Raw genomic sequence first — 15,415 nt, 5'->3', positions numbered from 1 at the left:
ACATTTCAGATGCTCTTCTGGAACACCTCTCGTGCTTTAGTCATTCTGAGATTCTTTCATAACTAAGTTTGTCATCACTGTTAGCAGATTTCTCTGCAAAGACAGCTGCTGGTAGGAGAGTGGGAAGTAACCAATTAGAGAGACCAAAGTGCCTAAGTATCTGCTGTCTCTCCTCTGCCCTTTGACCCTAGAGTTTCTCAGAACCCTAGAATATGAATTATTCAATGGCATCATGCTTTATGCTCTAGAGATGAGGCCCAGAAATCCCGGGAAAACATGTACTGTGTAGAGATCAGTCGTCCAGAAATCTCTACACTAGCAAAATGTGAACCTGAATGGAACATCTTAGGTACTCAAGTAACCACTACAGGAGAAGCTCCTTTTCTCTCTTGAAATAAAGTTAGTTCTGCTGTATTTTAATTTTCTGTTGTAAAATCTTGTCAGAGAATGCAGGGCAAAATACTGAGGTGTTCAGACAAAAGTTTTTAGCAGGTTTTTCTAGGTGACTAAGTGTTGCTGACAAGACAAATTTCGAGTTCCTTTTTAAATACTTGTATTCAGACAGTTCTGCTTGTATTGTCTGCTGCAAGTGTGTGTTGCTGGCAAGGGTCCATCAAACACGAAGCAGTTACTCTTACTCACTTGGAAGTGAAGCTTGACTGTGGATGATCCTTCAGAGTTTAGTGATTCACAGCTATTGCATATCTTTTGCATGAAGTGTCGATAGTCTTTCTTGTCATCTCTTTAATCTTGCTGGCCTTTGGAGCCCAGAAGTTTTCTAGCAAATCTGGCTTAATAACACCATAATTTGTGCAGGAATACTTTGACTTAAAAACCCCTATGGAATGTTGATATGGTTTGAAGCTGGCTGACTGCCAAGTCTTCAAACCTTGCCACAAAAACACCCCCCACCTCCTGAACCAAGGGAGAAGAGGGAAAAAAAACCACAAGAGAACCAAAACGAGAGAGTGACAGCTAAAGCAATATATATAAATATATTTACACTTATGTTACAGTTATATACAATTGAAAAAATATATACAATTTCGAAAGGAAAAGGGGAAGGGAAAAAAGGAACAAAAACAAAATAAAATATACACGATCAATAGCCCAAGGTCTAGCAACTAAAAGAATTAGCAAAAGAATATCTTACTACTCTCCTTGGGACAACAGAAAGTCGCGCTGGAACGACCGCTGGCAACCCCCGTGTCCCAAGGTCAGTGAAGCCTTACCAGGCCTCGCTCCCCAACACGACAGACTCAACAGCAGGGAACCTGCACCTCCGAAGCCGCCTGAAGGAAAGAGGGGCGAAGGCCTTTCCTCCTTTCTTCTTATGCCCTGGCTTACATAAAAATTGTAGGGAATACCAGGTAAATCTAGGCACTTCCTTGGTTACAAACTGGTCACCAAGGAAGGCCTAGACTAAACTACCACAAATGTAAATTTGTTTCAACATAGAAGCAGAAAATGAGATGCAGGAATACTCTACTTAATATCTAGAAACACAACTATATTTTAACATGCATTTTCATGGGTTTTTTTAAAATCAAAGTGCACAACAGGGCTTTTCTGCAAACTGGTTACAGAAACACAGTCAAATTCATTCACTGTGCAGGATATATCTTTTTAATAGACTTAAACCCAATGGTTTTGGCTCTTGTTTGAGGCTGTAGTCAAATACACTTCCAACAGAGTTTTAGAAAGTATCTCTTCTTTCTAGAAGGTTGAACAGGAAATGTTGCATTGTTGTTGATATTGGCAGCCTTGCTGGCACTTTTCTGACAAAGCAGATGGCGGAAAAACAAATAGAATAAGAATGTTCTTTTTCTGTAATTCCAAGATATCCATCGGAGGTGGAGAGTTTGGTCCCTACTGCTTTGGGTAAGTGTGGAACTGGGAATGTGATAGAAATAGGGGTGGTTCTTCTCCTGAAAATTTCCTCTGAATAGCAAAATATAAATCCTCTGTGAACACATTCAATGAGATTAGAGATGTAAAAGAGATCTAAACAGATATAAATTTCTGTATGATTAGAGAAGATCTGCAATAGCAAGGATACAGAATATTCAGGGGAACCATTGAGTCTGAAGGTGTTGGAAAGTTTGGAAAAAATTATGTACTTTTTTTTATTCCATGAAAACATGCAAAGTAAGTTGGAAGGGACCCTAATAGGTCATCTAGCAAAACTTAATTCGGGAGTAGCACTACTCATGGTGTTCCCATGAGATGTTTCCTTGACTTTCTGTCTGGGAAAATTTCACACATTTTCTGGGCAATTTACTGTGGTGTTTTATTAAGTTCCTCTTTAAAAGATTGGGAAAGGTTTAAAATTTGTTATGTATCTATTTCAAAAGTACTAAGAAATTATGTTCTTCTCGAGCTATCTTATGCTTGACTTGTTCTAAATCAAATCCTACATGCCACACTGGAAAGGCAGTAACAACAAAGGGTTAAAATCTGTCACGGGAGAAGTGTTTCTTAGATATTTACAAGTTAAGTATAAGCTAACAAGCTTATACTTGGCTCCCTTTATAGAAATAGGCACCTCTGAAGGATAATTAATCTTTCCTTTTCAGCCACTCAACCTTTGGGAGGTGGAAACTCGTGATTTCCTACAGTTATTTCCTTGAATAAAACCCTACCTCCACTTTCATCTTTTTGATGCTTGTTTTCCAGGAGTATGGATGTAATAAAGTCTGAGATGTTTGTTTGTGGAACAGGGAATTTTAAACACAAAAAAATGAATTAATGGAAGTTTAAGGAAAGCAAGTTTCAAATTCAAGAGTATTTGCTATTCAGAACAGGTGCCTTAAGCTGTCAGGGAGCCAGAATGTTATAACATAATATTTATGTTCCATCATAATTCAGTTTAATGTCAGATATAAAACATGCTCTATAAATTCTGTCTGAATAATACCAAAACCAGTACAGTTTTCTGGCAAATTGTCTCAGATAAGGGATTTGTTTGAGAACACTGCAAGCTCCTCATGAAAGGAGACTACATTTTCTTTTAGGAGCTAATTCCTTTGCCTGCAGCAAATTGTCCAAGACAATTTGTGGACATTTAATACTTAGTTGAAAGAAAAATAAAACGGTCTGAAACATTTCTCTTTGAATTCTCTGTACATATATATAAAATACATACTGTGTTTTAGATCCTGATTATCGTCTTTTTTTTTTTTTTGTGGCTGAGTATATATCCTTCTGTTTTCAATAAGACCAGTCTATAATGCAACAATGTTGTGCAGATTCACCCATTTCATGCCTTGATTTTCACATAGGAGGTTTCTTCTCTCATGTTTATATTCCTCCTATTGCAGTGTAAAATGCCTAAAAAGAGAAAGCAGTTACTGAGATGGCCATCCTTCAAGTTCCTACTAAGGTTTTCTGTGCTACCTCAAATATTGCATGAGTATTTTTTTGCAAAATTGATTTTACCAAATCAAGCCTAACACTCTAAGAGGTCTACAGTGATTTGATTAGTGTCTTAAAATCCTGTCTATAGAGAGGACCTGTTTTAAAACAATTATGGGTTGTTATTTGGAGTTTCTTCAGTGCAGATTTGAGTTCATTAGAACATTTTTATTGCACATGAGTAAACTTATTCTCAAATGCTACCAGCCATACAAATCTAGAGGTCAAAGCTGTAAGCTATTTCACTTTTCAGGTATATGTTTAGCTTCACTTACTGATGCTAATATTATATAATTTGATTATAACTACAGCAGTTTTAGTTCTAGTAGAGCTCCAATCTTTATGCGCAGTCAATAATGCAAAATCATATGTATTTCAAATTTTGCTTCTGTCTTAGCTATTTTTTACCACCTACTTGTCTTATTACTTTCCATATTTCTTCAATCTCAAATTTAATACGATGATTTTTTTATTCACAGCATTAAATGATGATAACTAAAATAACTCATTTATTTAAATCATTCAAGATTTGATAATGTTTTCTTACATATCTCAAGCTTGTCTTGCATATACCAATTTTTCCTTACCTAGGAAGATGCTTCCCATGTGGTGGTAGTATATTTTTTCTAACAGAGGGAAAAAAGAATTTAATAATACTGAGAAAAAAATTGCATAAACAAAGAAGAAAAGTAAAACATTTCACTAGTCTTTTATCTGAATTTTCAATTATTTCTGCTATATTTTATAATTTCTGGTATCATGATAATATGTCAAGTCTGCTCTTTGTTAAACTCTTGTGGCACAAGATGCTTTGAAAAAGTGGAGGTTGTTAATATTAGTGACAGAAAACAATTTTCAAGATGTAGCAGATTATACCTGTCAGAATAGGCTGGGATAGGGGAGACAGAATGACACAGAGTATTTCTTACTAGTTTTGCAATTTTAGTCAATAACATTTAGAGAATAAAAATATTTTTCATGGCTCCTTGGCTCTACAGATGTTTAAAGACAAAGTGTAGCTGAAAATATTTGTCAAATAATGTTCAGGAAATTATGTTTGCTGGTAGTTTTTCCAGATAGATAAAGAAAAAAAAAATTCTTGGGAAAATTATCTGTTGTGAATATGCTGAGTTTTGATGAAAAAAAATATTGCAAGATTAAAATGGAGTGCCTTTTACTGAGACTGAATTTAGCCTGATTTTAGGTGCCATGTTTACCTTATCTAATCATGTTTTGACTATGTGCAATGTTAATTCATTGGTTTTTATACTTACAAGTCATGTTTTATCTCTGGTAATCTGGAACTAACATATTCCTTGAGAATTCCTAAACTATAAGATATTTTCTCTAATGAAAGCACTGGTATGAAAAATATTTAGCCTTAGCTGCTACCACACACCAACAAAGTACCAGGAATAGACTGGAATTAAGCTATTTTGCAATGCCTATGTGTTAACCCTGTTTACTTGCTAAGCTGCAGCCACACATATGTGGGATGCCTTTTTCTTAAAGAACCAGTCCCAACACTCCCTCTGGCTGCAGTCTTCCTCAAACGAATGAGCACCGTGGTGTGGGAGCAAATTTCAATGTGACTTCTCCTAAGAAAAGCCAAAGAGAGAAGGGTGTTTGTGGGTTCCCATAGCTCTTTCACACACATTGAGGAATAATGATACTATAGTGTATAATGTTTTGGAATTATAAACTCTAATGTATTCATATAATTTATGTGTAATAACTTCTTGTATAAAACTCCCAGTTCCTTTGTTCTTTTATGTTTTAAGCAAATGTGATTGATGGTGCTAATTATTTTGGAAGATAGAGCAGATGATAGTGGATTTGAGTATCCATGACAGAGTAGCTGAATAACTGCAGAGTCCAGATAATTGATCTCAAGTATTTGGATAAAGTGTTACTGTGGAGCCTGAGCCTTTTATTCACATCACATACTAGAGTTCCGCTTTACAGAAAGCTGCCAATACTCCCCAGGTAGCTTTGCAATCATTTGAATCTAATCATATCAACTTCCTGTCAAATAAGGATTGTAACTGGAATCCTGGCTAGCATCTTACTCTCTGCTATAATTGTAAGCTCTCTATTAATACAAAGAATTAGTGAGTGTAAATACAGCAGTAGAAATTCTAGCCAAAACTCTGGAGTTGCCGGCTGGGTAGTTTCGATGTGCTCAGCAAGGACAGTTTGTGCATAGTTGTCTCCTACGCGGATAGCTGTTTTATCTCATCTTGGCAGCAAAATGATTCAGAGGGCAGTGCTGAGTTAATCTGCCAGGCCCAGGAGACCTAGTTTGGTGGAGTTTTGAAGCCTAGTTTTGAAGGCTATTAATTTATTCCTTACTGGCAGAGATTTCTGCTTTTTTTTCTTCTTTTTTTACACAACGACTATAAAGCCAATCAGTATGAGCTGATGGTCATGTTTTGAAGTGACAGTTTTCTCTCATCTGTTTTTATGACCCTCGTGGAGACACCCCAGGATGCATTTGCTCCTCCAAAGGAAGCTGCTGCCTGTTGCCTCACTTCAAGACAGCAGACAGCTGCAGCTGGCTCATCACTCTGTAGGCAACTTTTACATTGTGTCAGATCTGCCTTTACATGGGGAGAATACTTGAATTGCAGGAATATGTCCCAACATTTTAAGATACTGGTGTTTGTGATATGAAATACTAACTAGACATATTATTTTAAACCCATGAGTGTAACGACATATTTTCTGCTCACTCTCACATAGTTCTGATTTTCAGTGCCAGCTATGAATTTGACCATGTTTGAAAAAACTCCTTGTGACATTTTGGTAGACAGCGTTTTTACTTTCTTAATACGTATAGAGACTTGCAGTAAATGATGGATAGGGTACAGCCAGTAAGACTCTAATAGATAGTGCATAAAGATTAGGAGTCAGATGTGCCTGTAGGTTTGAAAAGATATGTTTAGTGCAGCCCACAGAGCCCTGACACCAACATCGTGGCATGCTGCCCAGAGAGTGAAATCTAGTCCAACAGTAAATCACCAAAATTTGTTCTATTTGACATTGTGTTAAAGCAACAGTCTGCAAAAGCTAGGACCACCAACTATGTTGTTTCTGCTGCATATCTGCTGTAACCAAATCACTGCTGCTTTTTATAAGCTAAATGTTACTGAGATGACCGAGAGCACTATTTAGTAAGTACAGGCCTGTGCTGTTCATCACCCAACAATCTGTGCTTAATTTTCAGTACAACCTTATCTAGTTTCCTTGGGGAATGTTTTGACATATTGAAACCATATTTTGTTGCTTTTCACATCTTCACAGCCCTTCAACTCTTGCTATGAAATTTCTATACATCATTTCCATATATAAAAAAACCTCACCCAAACCTTTAGACAAAGCATCATTTCAGCTTGCCCTAAACAAAAGGATTACAATGTAAAGAACATCTAATTATATTGCAAAAGTTTTCCATTGTTGGAACCTATGTGCTGTTGGACCAGACTTTCCTACTTTTAGTCATCTTAAGAAATATCATGCTTTTATACAGCTTGTAACATTTCAAACTCTTTTTGGTTTGTTTTCTTAGTGTGAAAAAGAGGACAAGATGGCAGTCTTTGAAGAATTCCAGTGACTTTCTAAAGAGTGTTAAGCATATAGCCAAATTTTTTGGGTGGGGCAGGAACAGTAATACTTTGCCTAGAAAACACTGTGCTGCTTAAAACTACATCAGCAATAGTATCAGTTTAGGAAACCAGCTACCCATCACATTTCTCCATGTTTCTTCTCCATACATCGTAAAGATCCTGGAAATATAAAATTACAGAATCATAGAATATGCTGAGTTGGAAGGGAACCACAAAGAACATTGAGTTCAACTCCTGGCCCTGTACACAACCATCCCCAAGAGTCACATCATGTGCCTGGGAGTATCATCCAAATGCTTCTTGAAATCTGTCAGGCTTGGTGCTGTGACCACTTCCCTGAGGAGCCTGTTCCAGTGCCTTCCCTCCCCCTGGGTGAAAAAACTTTTTCTAACATATAACCTAAACCTCCCCTGGCACAACTTCAGGTGACTGACTATTCGCCTTTGGATGGATAAGAGCCACATTATTACCTGAATAAAAAAGTTACCATACCCCTCTTCTTCTTTGATGATATAATCATGTTTTTGAACAAGAGGAGTGGTCATCATAGCCTTACAGATCCCAGGGGACAGACAGATGCATTACAGGAGAGGTATTTTGACTGATGAGCTAGGTCTGTGGTAAACAGCAAGTAGACAAATGATCTGGAAATAGTGTTATATGGCATCATCCATTAACATCAACCTAAAGTTAAGTGGTTTTTTTATAGTGCAATATTGAATTCTTCCTTCTTTTTAAAACAAAAACAAAACCCCAAAACTAAACCAAAAAAACCCCCCCCAAAAAAAAATATAGTAATTGATTTCTGTAGTAGATTTCTATTTTAAAAGACACTCAGAGCAGTCACACAAGCACAGACAGCACTAAAGTCCTCATCCTGTTCCACTCTTTTGCAGACCATGATGGAGCTCCATTAGTGAAAACACATATACATATTCATATATGTGTGTGTGTATACAGCTCCTCCAAGCTGCAGTCTGATCCTGGGTGCTGCACTCATCATCCATACACATATTTGTACACCTAATAGACACCCTTCATCCACGAAAAGAGCTAGAAAGGAATTTTATAAGAAGATGGGAGAGACTGTGCTGACCTGGCATAGACCATGACCAGACAAATGTATCAATTGGTAGCTGTTTACATGCATCTAGCCCTTTTTCATCCCCTTTCTCTTCTGTTTTCCTACACTTGTTCCTTCCCAAATCATCTAGATCCCCCCCTTTCTGCAGCTTTAGGTCCTCCTCTGGTGAGATAACTTGATGGATCCTGCAATGGGCCTGACAGGGTATTAGTTAGGCTTCCTGTTCCCCAACCCCCCTTCATCTATCTGTACTCCTTTCTGGGGATGCAAACAAGCTTTTTATCACATAACCTAACATATCAATTGATGGTGTGCTAGAGGTCCAAAAATTATGAAATTTCAAGAAAAAATTGTGTAGTATTGCAACACAGAAATAACGCCTCTTTGTGAAACATTCATAAGAGACCACTGTCTTACTGGGATGACAAAAGAGTCAACACTAGAAATGTTGACTACATTCTCAATGCACATCAGCAGGTGTGGGCAAACCTGTGTGTGTGGTAATAAAAGGTGACTTGTCACAGTGTTTGCCAGTAGGTCTCTCAGGTTCTGAGAATTGTTCCACCTTAGGAAATGAATCTGAACAATTTGGGCTGTCTGCACTCTGCCTTCCCTGCAGCCACAGAATGGGGTACTGTTATCTTTTCAGACTTTCAGATCTCTGCTGGATATCCCCTTTACTGGCTGCCCTGGTTCCTATTCAGTCTGATAATCTCCTGGATGGGCCAAGTTCTCCAAGAGTTGGTGTGTTTTCCCTAAAAGTGGTCCAGATTGTTGGGTTGATAGGAATGTAATAGGTAAGTGCTTAAGGCTTTCAGTAATCACAGCAGGTTTTGCACACCTGTACCTGACTACAGGAGAGTATTTTGAGAAAGCCAGCAATACAGGGTTGGATTCTGCAGAGATTTGCTACTTCCCAGGCAGTAACCATTGAAACATTGAAGAGATGGAGTTAATTGGTGAAGACTCTGGGATGAAGATGGTAACCAAAGAAGTGAAGGTCCAATTGTTTTGGGAAGCCTGAGCTTTAATAAGCTCATCTTGTTAGCTTTTAACATCACTGAAAAGTGAAGGACTCCTGTCTCTATCTAGCAGCTTGCTGTACCATACCTCTGAAATATGTCTCTCCCTTAAAAAGTAAAACCAGAATATATTAAATATTTTTGACTTTGTAGACCATGTATTTCAATGTCATCCATGCTACTGGAGGGCACCAATGTAATTTTTGCTCCCGGAACAACTATTCTTTCATTCACTTGCAAGGGAGCTTTTATGAGATTTTTTCACATACTTCATACTAATTTTTCTCAAAGGACATAAATCATTCAAAGATAATTCCAGATAAATCATTCAAAGAACTTTGGTTGTAGGCTGCTGTTGGCTCTTCCTGGCACAGTGTTGCTACAACACATCATGCAGACCCTCAGGATATTTTCATGTACTCACTGTATGCAAAGACCTTTATTTAGCCTTTAGAAAGCCACTTGCACAATTCTGCAACCAAGATCTGAATATATGTCTCAATAGCTTTTATTTGCACAAAGCACGTGTGTATACAGAACAGGTTTTGTAGCAAAATAAGTCAATAGAAAATATTTGCAGATATCTCTCAAACTAGCAAAAGTTATCACTAGAAATTAGCACCCACTTTTTAATGAGATCCATTTATTTGTCAGAGCTGCTAGTAAAATGTCACAAAAATATCTGTGAGATTGCTCAGTTGACTTGGCAACTCATTTGAGCTGGTTAGAGGGGAAATTTTAGCTACCACCAAGTGTGATGCAACATGAACACTTTTAGGGTTTTAATCCTTGTGCTTGTTTGCTTAGTGAAAAGGTTTCTACCAGCTGGGATGACTGCTCTTTCAGTGCCTAAATCAAACATACCTAAAGGCCTCAAGATGAGAAAAATAAATATTTGAAAAAAACCCTGTGTGTTTGCAAGGTTCGCCTTATCCTGGTTCCTCTCTCACATTTACATTTTCCCCTTCAGAAACTTAAAAGGAATAGAGAGAGATCCTGGACATCTAAAACCAATACTAAAGAGGCTAGTAGGTAGGGCTTGTGTGTTGTGGGAGGAGATTATAAGCAAGAACAGGGTAGCCTTTCAAGGGTGTTTCAACCTCTATACATGTTTGACTGCTTTATGCTCATCCTGTTTGGTACAAAGAGCCAAAATTAAAGTAAACCAGAAGGGCAAAAATTTGCAGTTTGCTGCATTGAATAAAAAGGTTTAACAAACACTGTCTGTTTATTCCTTGCTTGGAGAAAAAGGCTGGTCTTTTATAAAATGTCTTAAATTCTATTTTCACTGAAAGCAAGAATAGTAAAACTCAACAACCTTTGTCTCACAATGTTTAGTTAATTGTTAGGAGTGTTTATATGCAGTAAAAAATGCAGAGATACTTGCAATCTTGCATTTTTTGCTCCTATTGTTAATTTGACAGCATTGTTATTGAAACATAGATGCGGAAGGGATCTATTTGGATCATTGGGTCTGACCCGCTGCTCCTGCAGCCAACATTAGTATATACGTATAATCCCCTTCATAAAAACTGAAGAAAATCTAAGTAGCTGGGAGTAGTCAGACTAAAAACCTATCCAAATTTTTTCTTTAGAATTTTAATGCTGTAATTGTTACAGACCTTTATCTAATTTGCAAGTTAATTTTTTCTTTATCTTTTCTTACTAGATAGTAATGTATTAATATTTACTGTGAAAGGATTAAATTAACAGAGGGATATTGTAACAATTTGTGAATCCAGTTAAATTCTCCAGAGCAGAGCATACTGTGCCAATACAAATATTTGCATGGTGCTAAAAATTAATGTATGTGGAAGAACATAAATCAAGTAATTCACTGTGAATTTTTAAAACTTCCACATGACTTTCACATCTCGCTCAAGGAATGTAAAAAATACATTGGTAGTAATCTCTGAAAGTGCAACCAGACACATTGTTCAAGTGCTATAGGTTATATTTTAAAAACCATAGTGATAGAAATTACTATTTTTTTGCTATTTTCATTCATGAAAAGGCAGTGTAAATTATTATTTTTATAGAGGCTTGGAAATTAACTGTAAATAGTTTTGAAAGATTGGAAATATATAAACATGCATATATGAAAGCGTACTCACCCTGTGATGTAGCAATGGCCAAGTCCTGCACATATTGTGCCTCTTTCACAAACCATGCAGGCACAGTAGGACAGGGAATTTCTCATCTGTGAGGGTAGGCACTTCTGCAGGCTTGTAGGGAAGATATCTATCTTGATTTCTGAAAGCAATATGGTAGTCCCAAAATACAGGCTAGACTTTCTCTAAGGCATTCCTTAACCTTTTTTTTTCCCTAACTCAGGGAAAGTGAGTCATGGGATTTGCTGGAGTTTATCCATCGCACTTCGGCTCTCACGTTGTGCAGGGGCAATTGATACCTTACCTTGCGCACTGATGTATCTACCAAGACAACAAAAATATTGCAGAAGATTGATTTCTCTCCTAGAGTCTCTTTGCAACTGACTGACTGTCAGAAAGGGAGATGTGGGACAGATTTGAACTGATTTTTCAACATTTGGAAAGCAGGCTATGGAGTGACGACACGCTTCACTTTTGGATAAAGAAACAAATGTGATACATATTTTAAAAGTGGAGAGACTGCTCAAATAATTGACAAGTCTGACCTCTGGGACTGTCATCCACTTTAAACACTTCCCTATTTTGTAACAGCTCACGTATATTTTTATGTTCATTAGGTATTCAGAGAGTGCCTTCTTTTCTGCAAGTAGTGGAGAACAGCGAAGAGCGGAGGATCCCAGACACAGAATACACTTGTGATGCAAGATGAATTCCTGAGGCAGGAGATTTGCAGGGAAGAATAATGAGTATTACTCACTAAGATCACTAAGGTAATCTGTCTTGTTTTACTCTGCAAAGTACTGTAGAAGTATTCCATTGGGATTTCTTGTTTGTTCATCCTAGTTATTTCCAGGTTGGAATTAATGAAGTTCAGCAGTTTAAAGCTTTGGCTTTTCTTCACCACCACAGCTTTAATCCCACAAAATATGTTATGAAAGCCTGGCAGGTTCCCTTTCCAACTCTTTTATTATGATTATCACTTAAGTCTATGGCACAATTCCCAATCTACCCTTGTTCGATGTCCCTGATCTGTATCAAGTAGCAGAGATTTAACTGTTTCTCTCCAAAGGAACTATGGTGTGTGCATTTGTAGGTGTCTTTTGAGAGGCTGATTAAGAAATGGAATTCTCCTGCCTCTGAGAAAAAGGTTTCTCAACTGAGTGAGTTATGGCTAAACTTGTAAACCCAGGGAATTTGGTCTAGGGCTTTGAAGAGTGATACAGTTTCCTTAAAGTTGGTGGTAGAATGCTGCAAGCTTTGTGACTGGATAACGTAAAAATTCTTTGTCAGCACTAAGGAAGACATAAGCATTTGAAAGTGAATAAGCTGATTTAAACACTTGGGTGTTTATGGATGGCCTCAAATGATTTAATACAGGAAAGTGTAATTTGAGGAAAATATAACTCCAGATGCTTGAGACACCATATTCAGTTCTGCTTCAAAATCTAGATGTCTCTGTGAGCTACTGTGATACTGAAAAGCTCAGTAATAAAGAGTTTGATTATTCATATTTCAACTGACACTAGCCTTCAGAGAAGAATAATTTTCAGAGGAAATTATCTAAAAGCTTCGTAGTGTTAAAGGCAAAATAGATAAAAAAGTCTACATAAGAAAAAACAGCAGGAGAGGAAATACATGCCTTTGTAAAGGTGTTATAATGCTGTGTAAGATCCTCTTTGTAATTCACAGTTACATTTGCAGACGAGTGGAAATATTTACACTCAATGAAAGCCACAGTGTGTGCAGATAATTTCCTTCCTGTTTTTAAAAGTAACTGTCTAGAATACTTGAACACGATTTTGAGTCTCTCCATATTGTCCTCTGGTGAATAAAAGGAGAGTATTCAGCTGTAAGTCCTGGCCCTATACTGCTGAGTCTGCAATAAAAACCTCTTTGGATCAGGGGATAAGAAGAGCTACATTCTATTGGAGTTATCACAAATTCTGAATGGCCTTGATAAACAGCACAAAACAGAAGTGCTTCCCAATTGAGATACAAGCACTGTCCTTGTACACAGTATTGCCAAGCCCTGATTTTAATTGCATGTTTCCAGTTGCTATTTTAGTAGAGATATTAGTGAAGGATAATATTTGAAGAACTTCTGTATACATCCATTTCACTTATATATCTTGTCCGTAAATATTTAGAATTTTTAGAATCCACATTTAATCTGCTCAGAACTAGAAAGAGATAGTACTGAGTTTAACAAAAAGCAAGTTATATATCTTCTGGAATATTTACTTTTCTGAAAAAGCTTCTTGACCTTTAACTCCTGTCATCTTAGCTCTGCTTTCAATATGATATTTTATTTTTCAGCAAGTATTATTTATTTTTGGTGCAGTAGTGCCTGAAAGCCTCAATCACACTCCTGTTTATGAGCACACCTCATACCTGCAGTGTGAGAACTTCTGAGGAGCATCCTGTGCTCTGAAAAGACAAGGTAACCAGGTAAAAAAAAAAAAAAAAAATCTTCTTTCAACGCTTACTGTGGAACCAGAGGACAGCCTGATGAAGTGAATTGCTCAAGTTCAAATGAGAAGGCTGTGGGAGAATTTGGATTTTCTGAGTCCCAGACTACCAGCTTAACCACAGATTTACCTTTTCTCTGAATATAGGCACTGCAAAGACATGTTTAACCTGTGAATCTTGAACTTTTGGGACTGGGTCCAGATGCAAGTTCCATGCTGGGGCTGTAGCACATCACTGGTGGTGGAACTGTGCTGATGCTGGTCTGATGAACTCTCTGAAACCCTAGCTGTGGGATGAAGGGTCTTCATAGGAACAACTTGGCTGCTAGGCTGGCGTTGCTTGGACTCCTCCAAGGCTGCAATTCCCTCAGCCCAGTGCTGTCCTGCACTAGAGAGGTGAGGCTCTTGGCAGAGTGATTCTCATTCACTGCCTCTGGACTATCCTAATCCTTACTTGTCCAGTCTAGAGGCCCTCTGTCCTGTGTGGAGTTGGTACATAGGTCATAGGGCTAGAAGTATGTCAGTGCCTGCACTAGGCTGGATTAAATATCTGGTGTTATCTGTTAAAGGAAAAACAACTTCTGCATCATTTCATATGTTCTCTGGGGGTGGTTCTTTAAACATTACAGAGAATTGCTGTATGTCCACCTCAGTTTCCTATTGCTTTGTAGGTCCACATGCTGGACATTTCCCAACAGTTTACTTTCACCATGCAATGCACTTGACTTCTTGTTTATTGTTTTGTTGTATCTTCATTTCAACTTTATGGGAAGGCTCTGTCCCTCTCCCTCCTTCATACAGCTTTTCTACTTGTAGCTTTTTATTGATGTCCCGATCATTTAGCTACTGTACCACGTGAACAAGAAAATAACATTTAGGCATGAAGTTCTACAGTCTGCAACTAACTCTTTTCATCCAGCAAACAAAACTTCCACTACTATTGTCCACCCGGGAGGGAGCCTCAAAGACATCCAGTGAGGACAGCTCTGTCTGCAGTGATGGGGATATGCAGGCCTGTGAAGGAGCAAGATTCAGGATGGGAACAGTTCCAGGCATGGAGAAAGATATACAGCAATTGACAGGACTTTATTATACGGACTTTACAGCTTTTATGTGCTTATAAATACACACATTGTATGTTGCCCCTATACTCATATTCCCGAGCGTGCCCAGGCATGCCTGCTTCCACGCTCCCCTCTCTGATTGGCCGGAGAAGCTGCAGAGAGGAGACAGCCACCATTCGCCCTTTCCTTCCCCGGCTCCTCCCACGTTCCTCCTCCTTTTGCCTGTGTCCCTATCCCGATTTGTTTCCCCGTTTGTCTGTCTCATGCTCCACTCCATGTTCTGGCCCTTTCCCCACCTGAACTGATAAAAAATCGATAAAGCATTCCATCTGCACCCCTACCTTGTCTCCCATCCGTGCTATGTCATGGCCCCATCCCCCCTCGGACCGTGGCACAGGGCTGCAGAAAGACCTGGTAACAACATCTTGCCCTGTGCACCCACTAGTGAAACTGAATCTGACAATTGCACGTGTGTATATGTTGATAAATCACGATTGGAAATAGATGAAGATTCTTGTTTTGCACATTTGTTTTCTTCCCGACCAGTATCTGCTCTTCTGGTTGCACTGCTGAGGTGCTTCAGTTTAGCTTTAGATGATGAGAGAATCAGAGATTGCATGAAACAG

The 15,415-nt window shown here is 38.2% G+C and overlaps 1 long non-coding RNA gene across 1 annotated transcript; it reads left to right on the top strand.

The window, feature by feature from the left end:
* Nucleotides 1-1,237: 1,237 nt before the first annotated feature.
* Nucleotides 1,238-14,914, top strand: LOC108501859. Its single transcript, XR_001876298.1, has 4 exons — nt 1,238-1,370; nt 1,841-1,881; nt 11,875-12,027; nt 13,574-14,914. It is a non-coding gene; the product is annotated as an uncharacterized LOC108501859 (long non-coding RNA).
* The last annotated feature ends 501 nt before the right edge of the window (nt 14,915-15,415 follow it).

Source organism: Lepidothrix coronata, unplaced genomic scaffold (genome assembly GCF_001604755.1).
Source record: "Lepidothrix coronata isolate B3197 unplaced genomic scaffold, Lepidothrix_coronata-1.0 Scaffold4, whole genome shotgun sequence".
NCBI classification, from domain to species: domain Eukaryota; kingdom Metazoa; phylum Chordata; class Aves; order Passeriformes; family Pipridae; genus Lepidothrix; species Lepidothrix coronata.
This window is presented reverse-complemented; position numbering and strand designations above follow the sequence as displayed.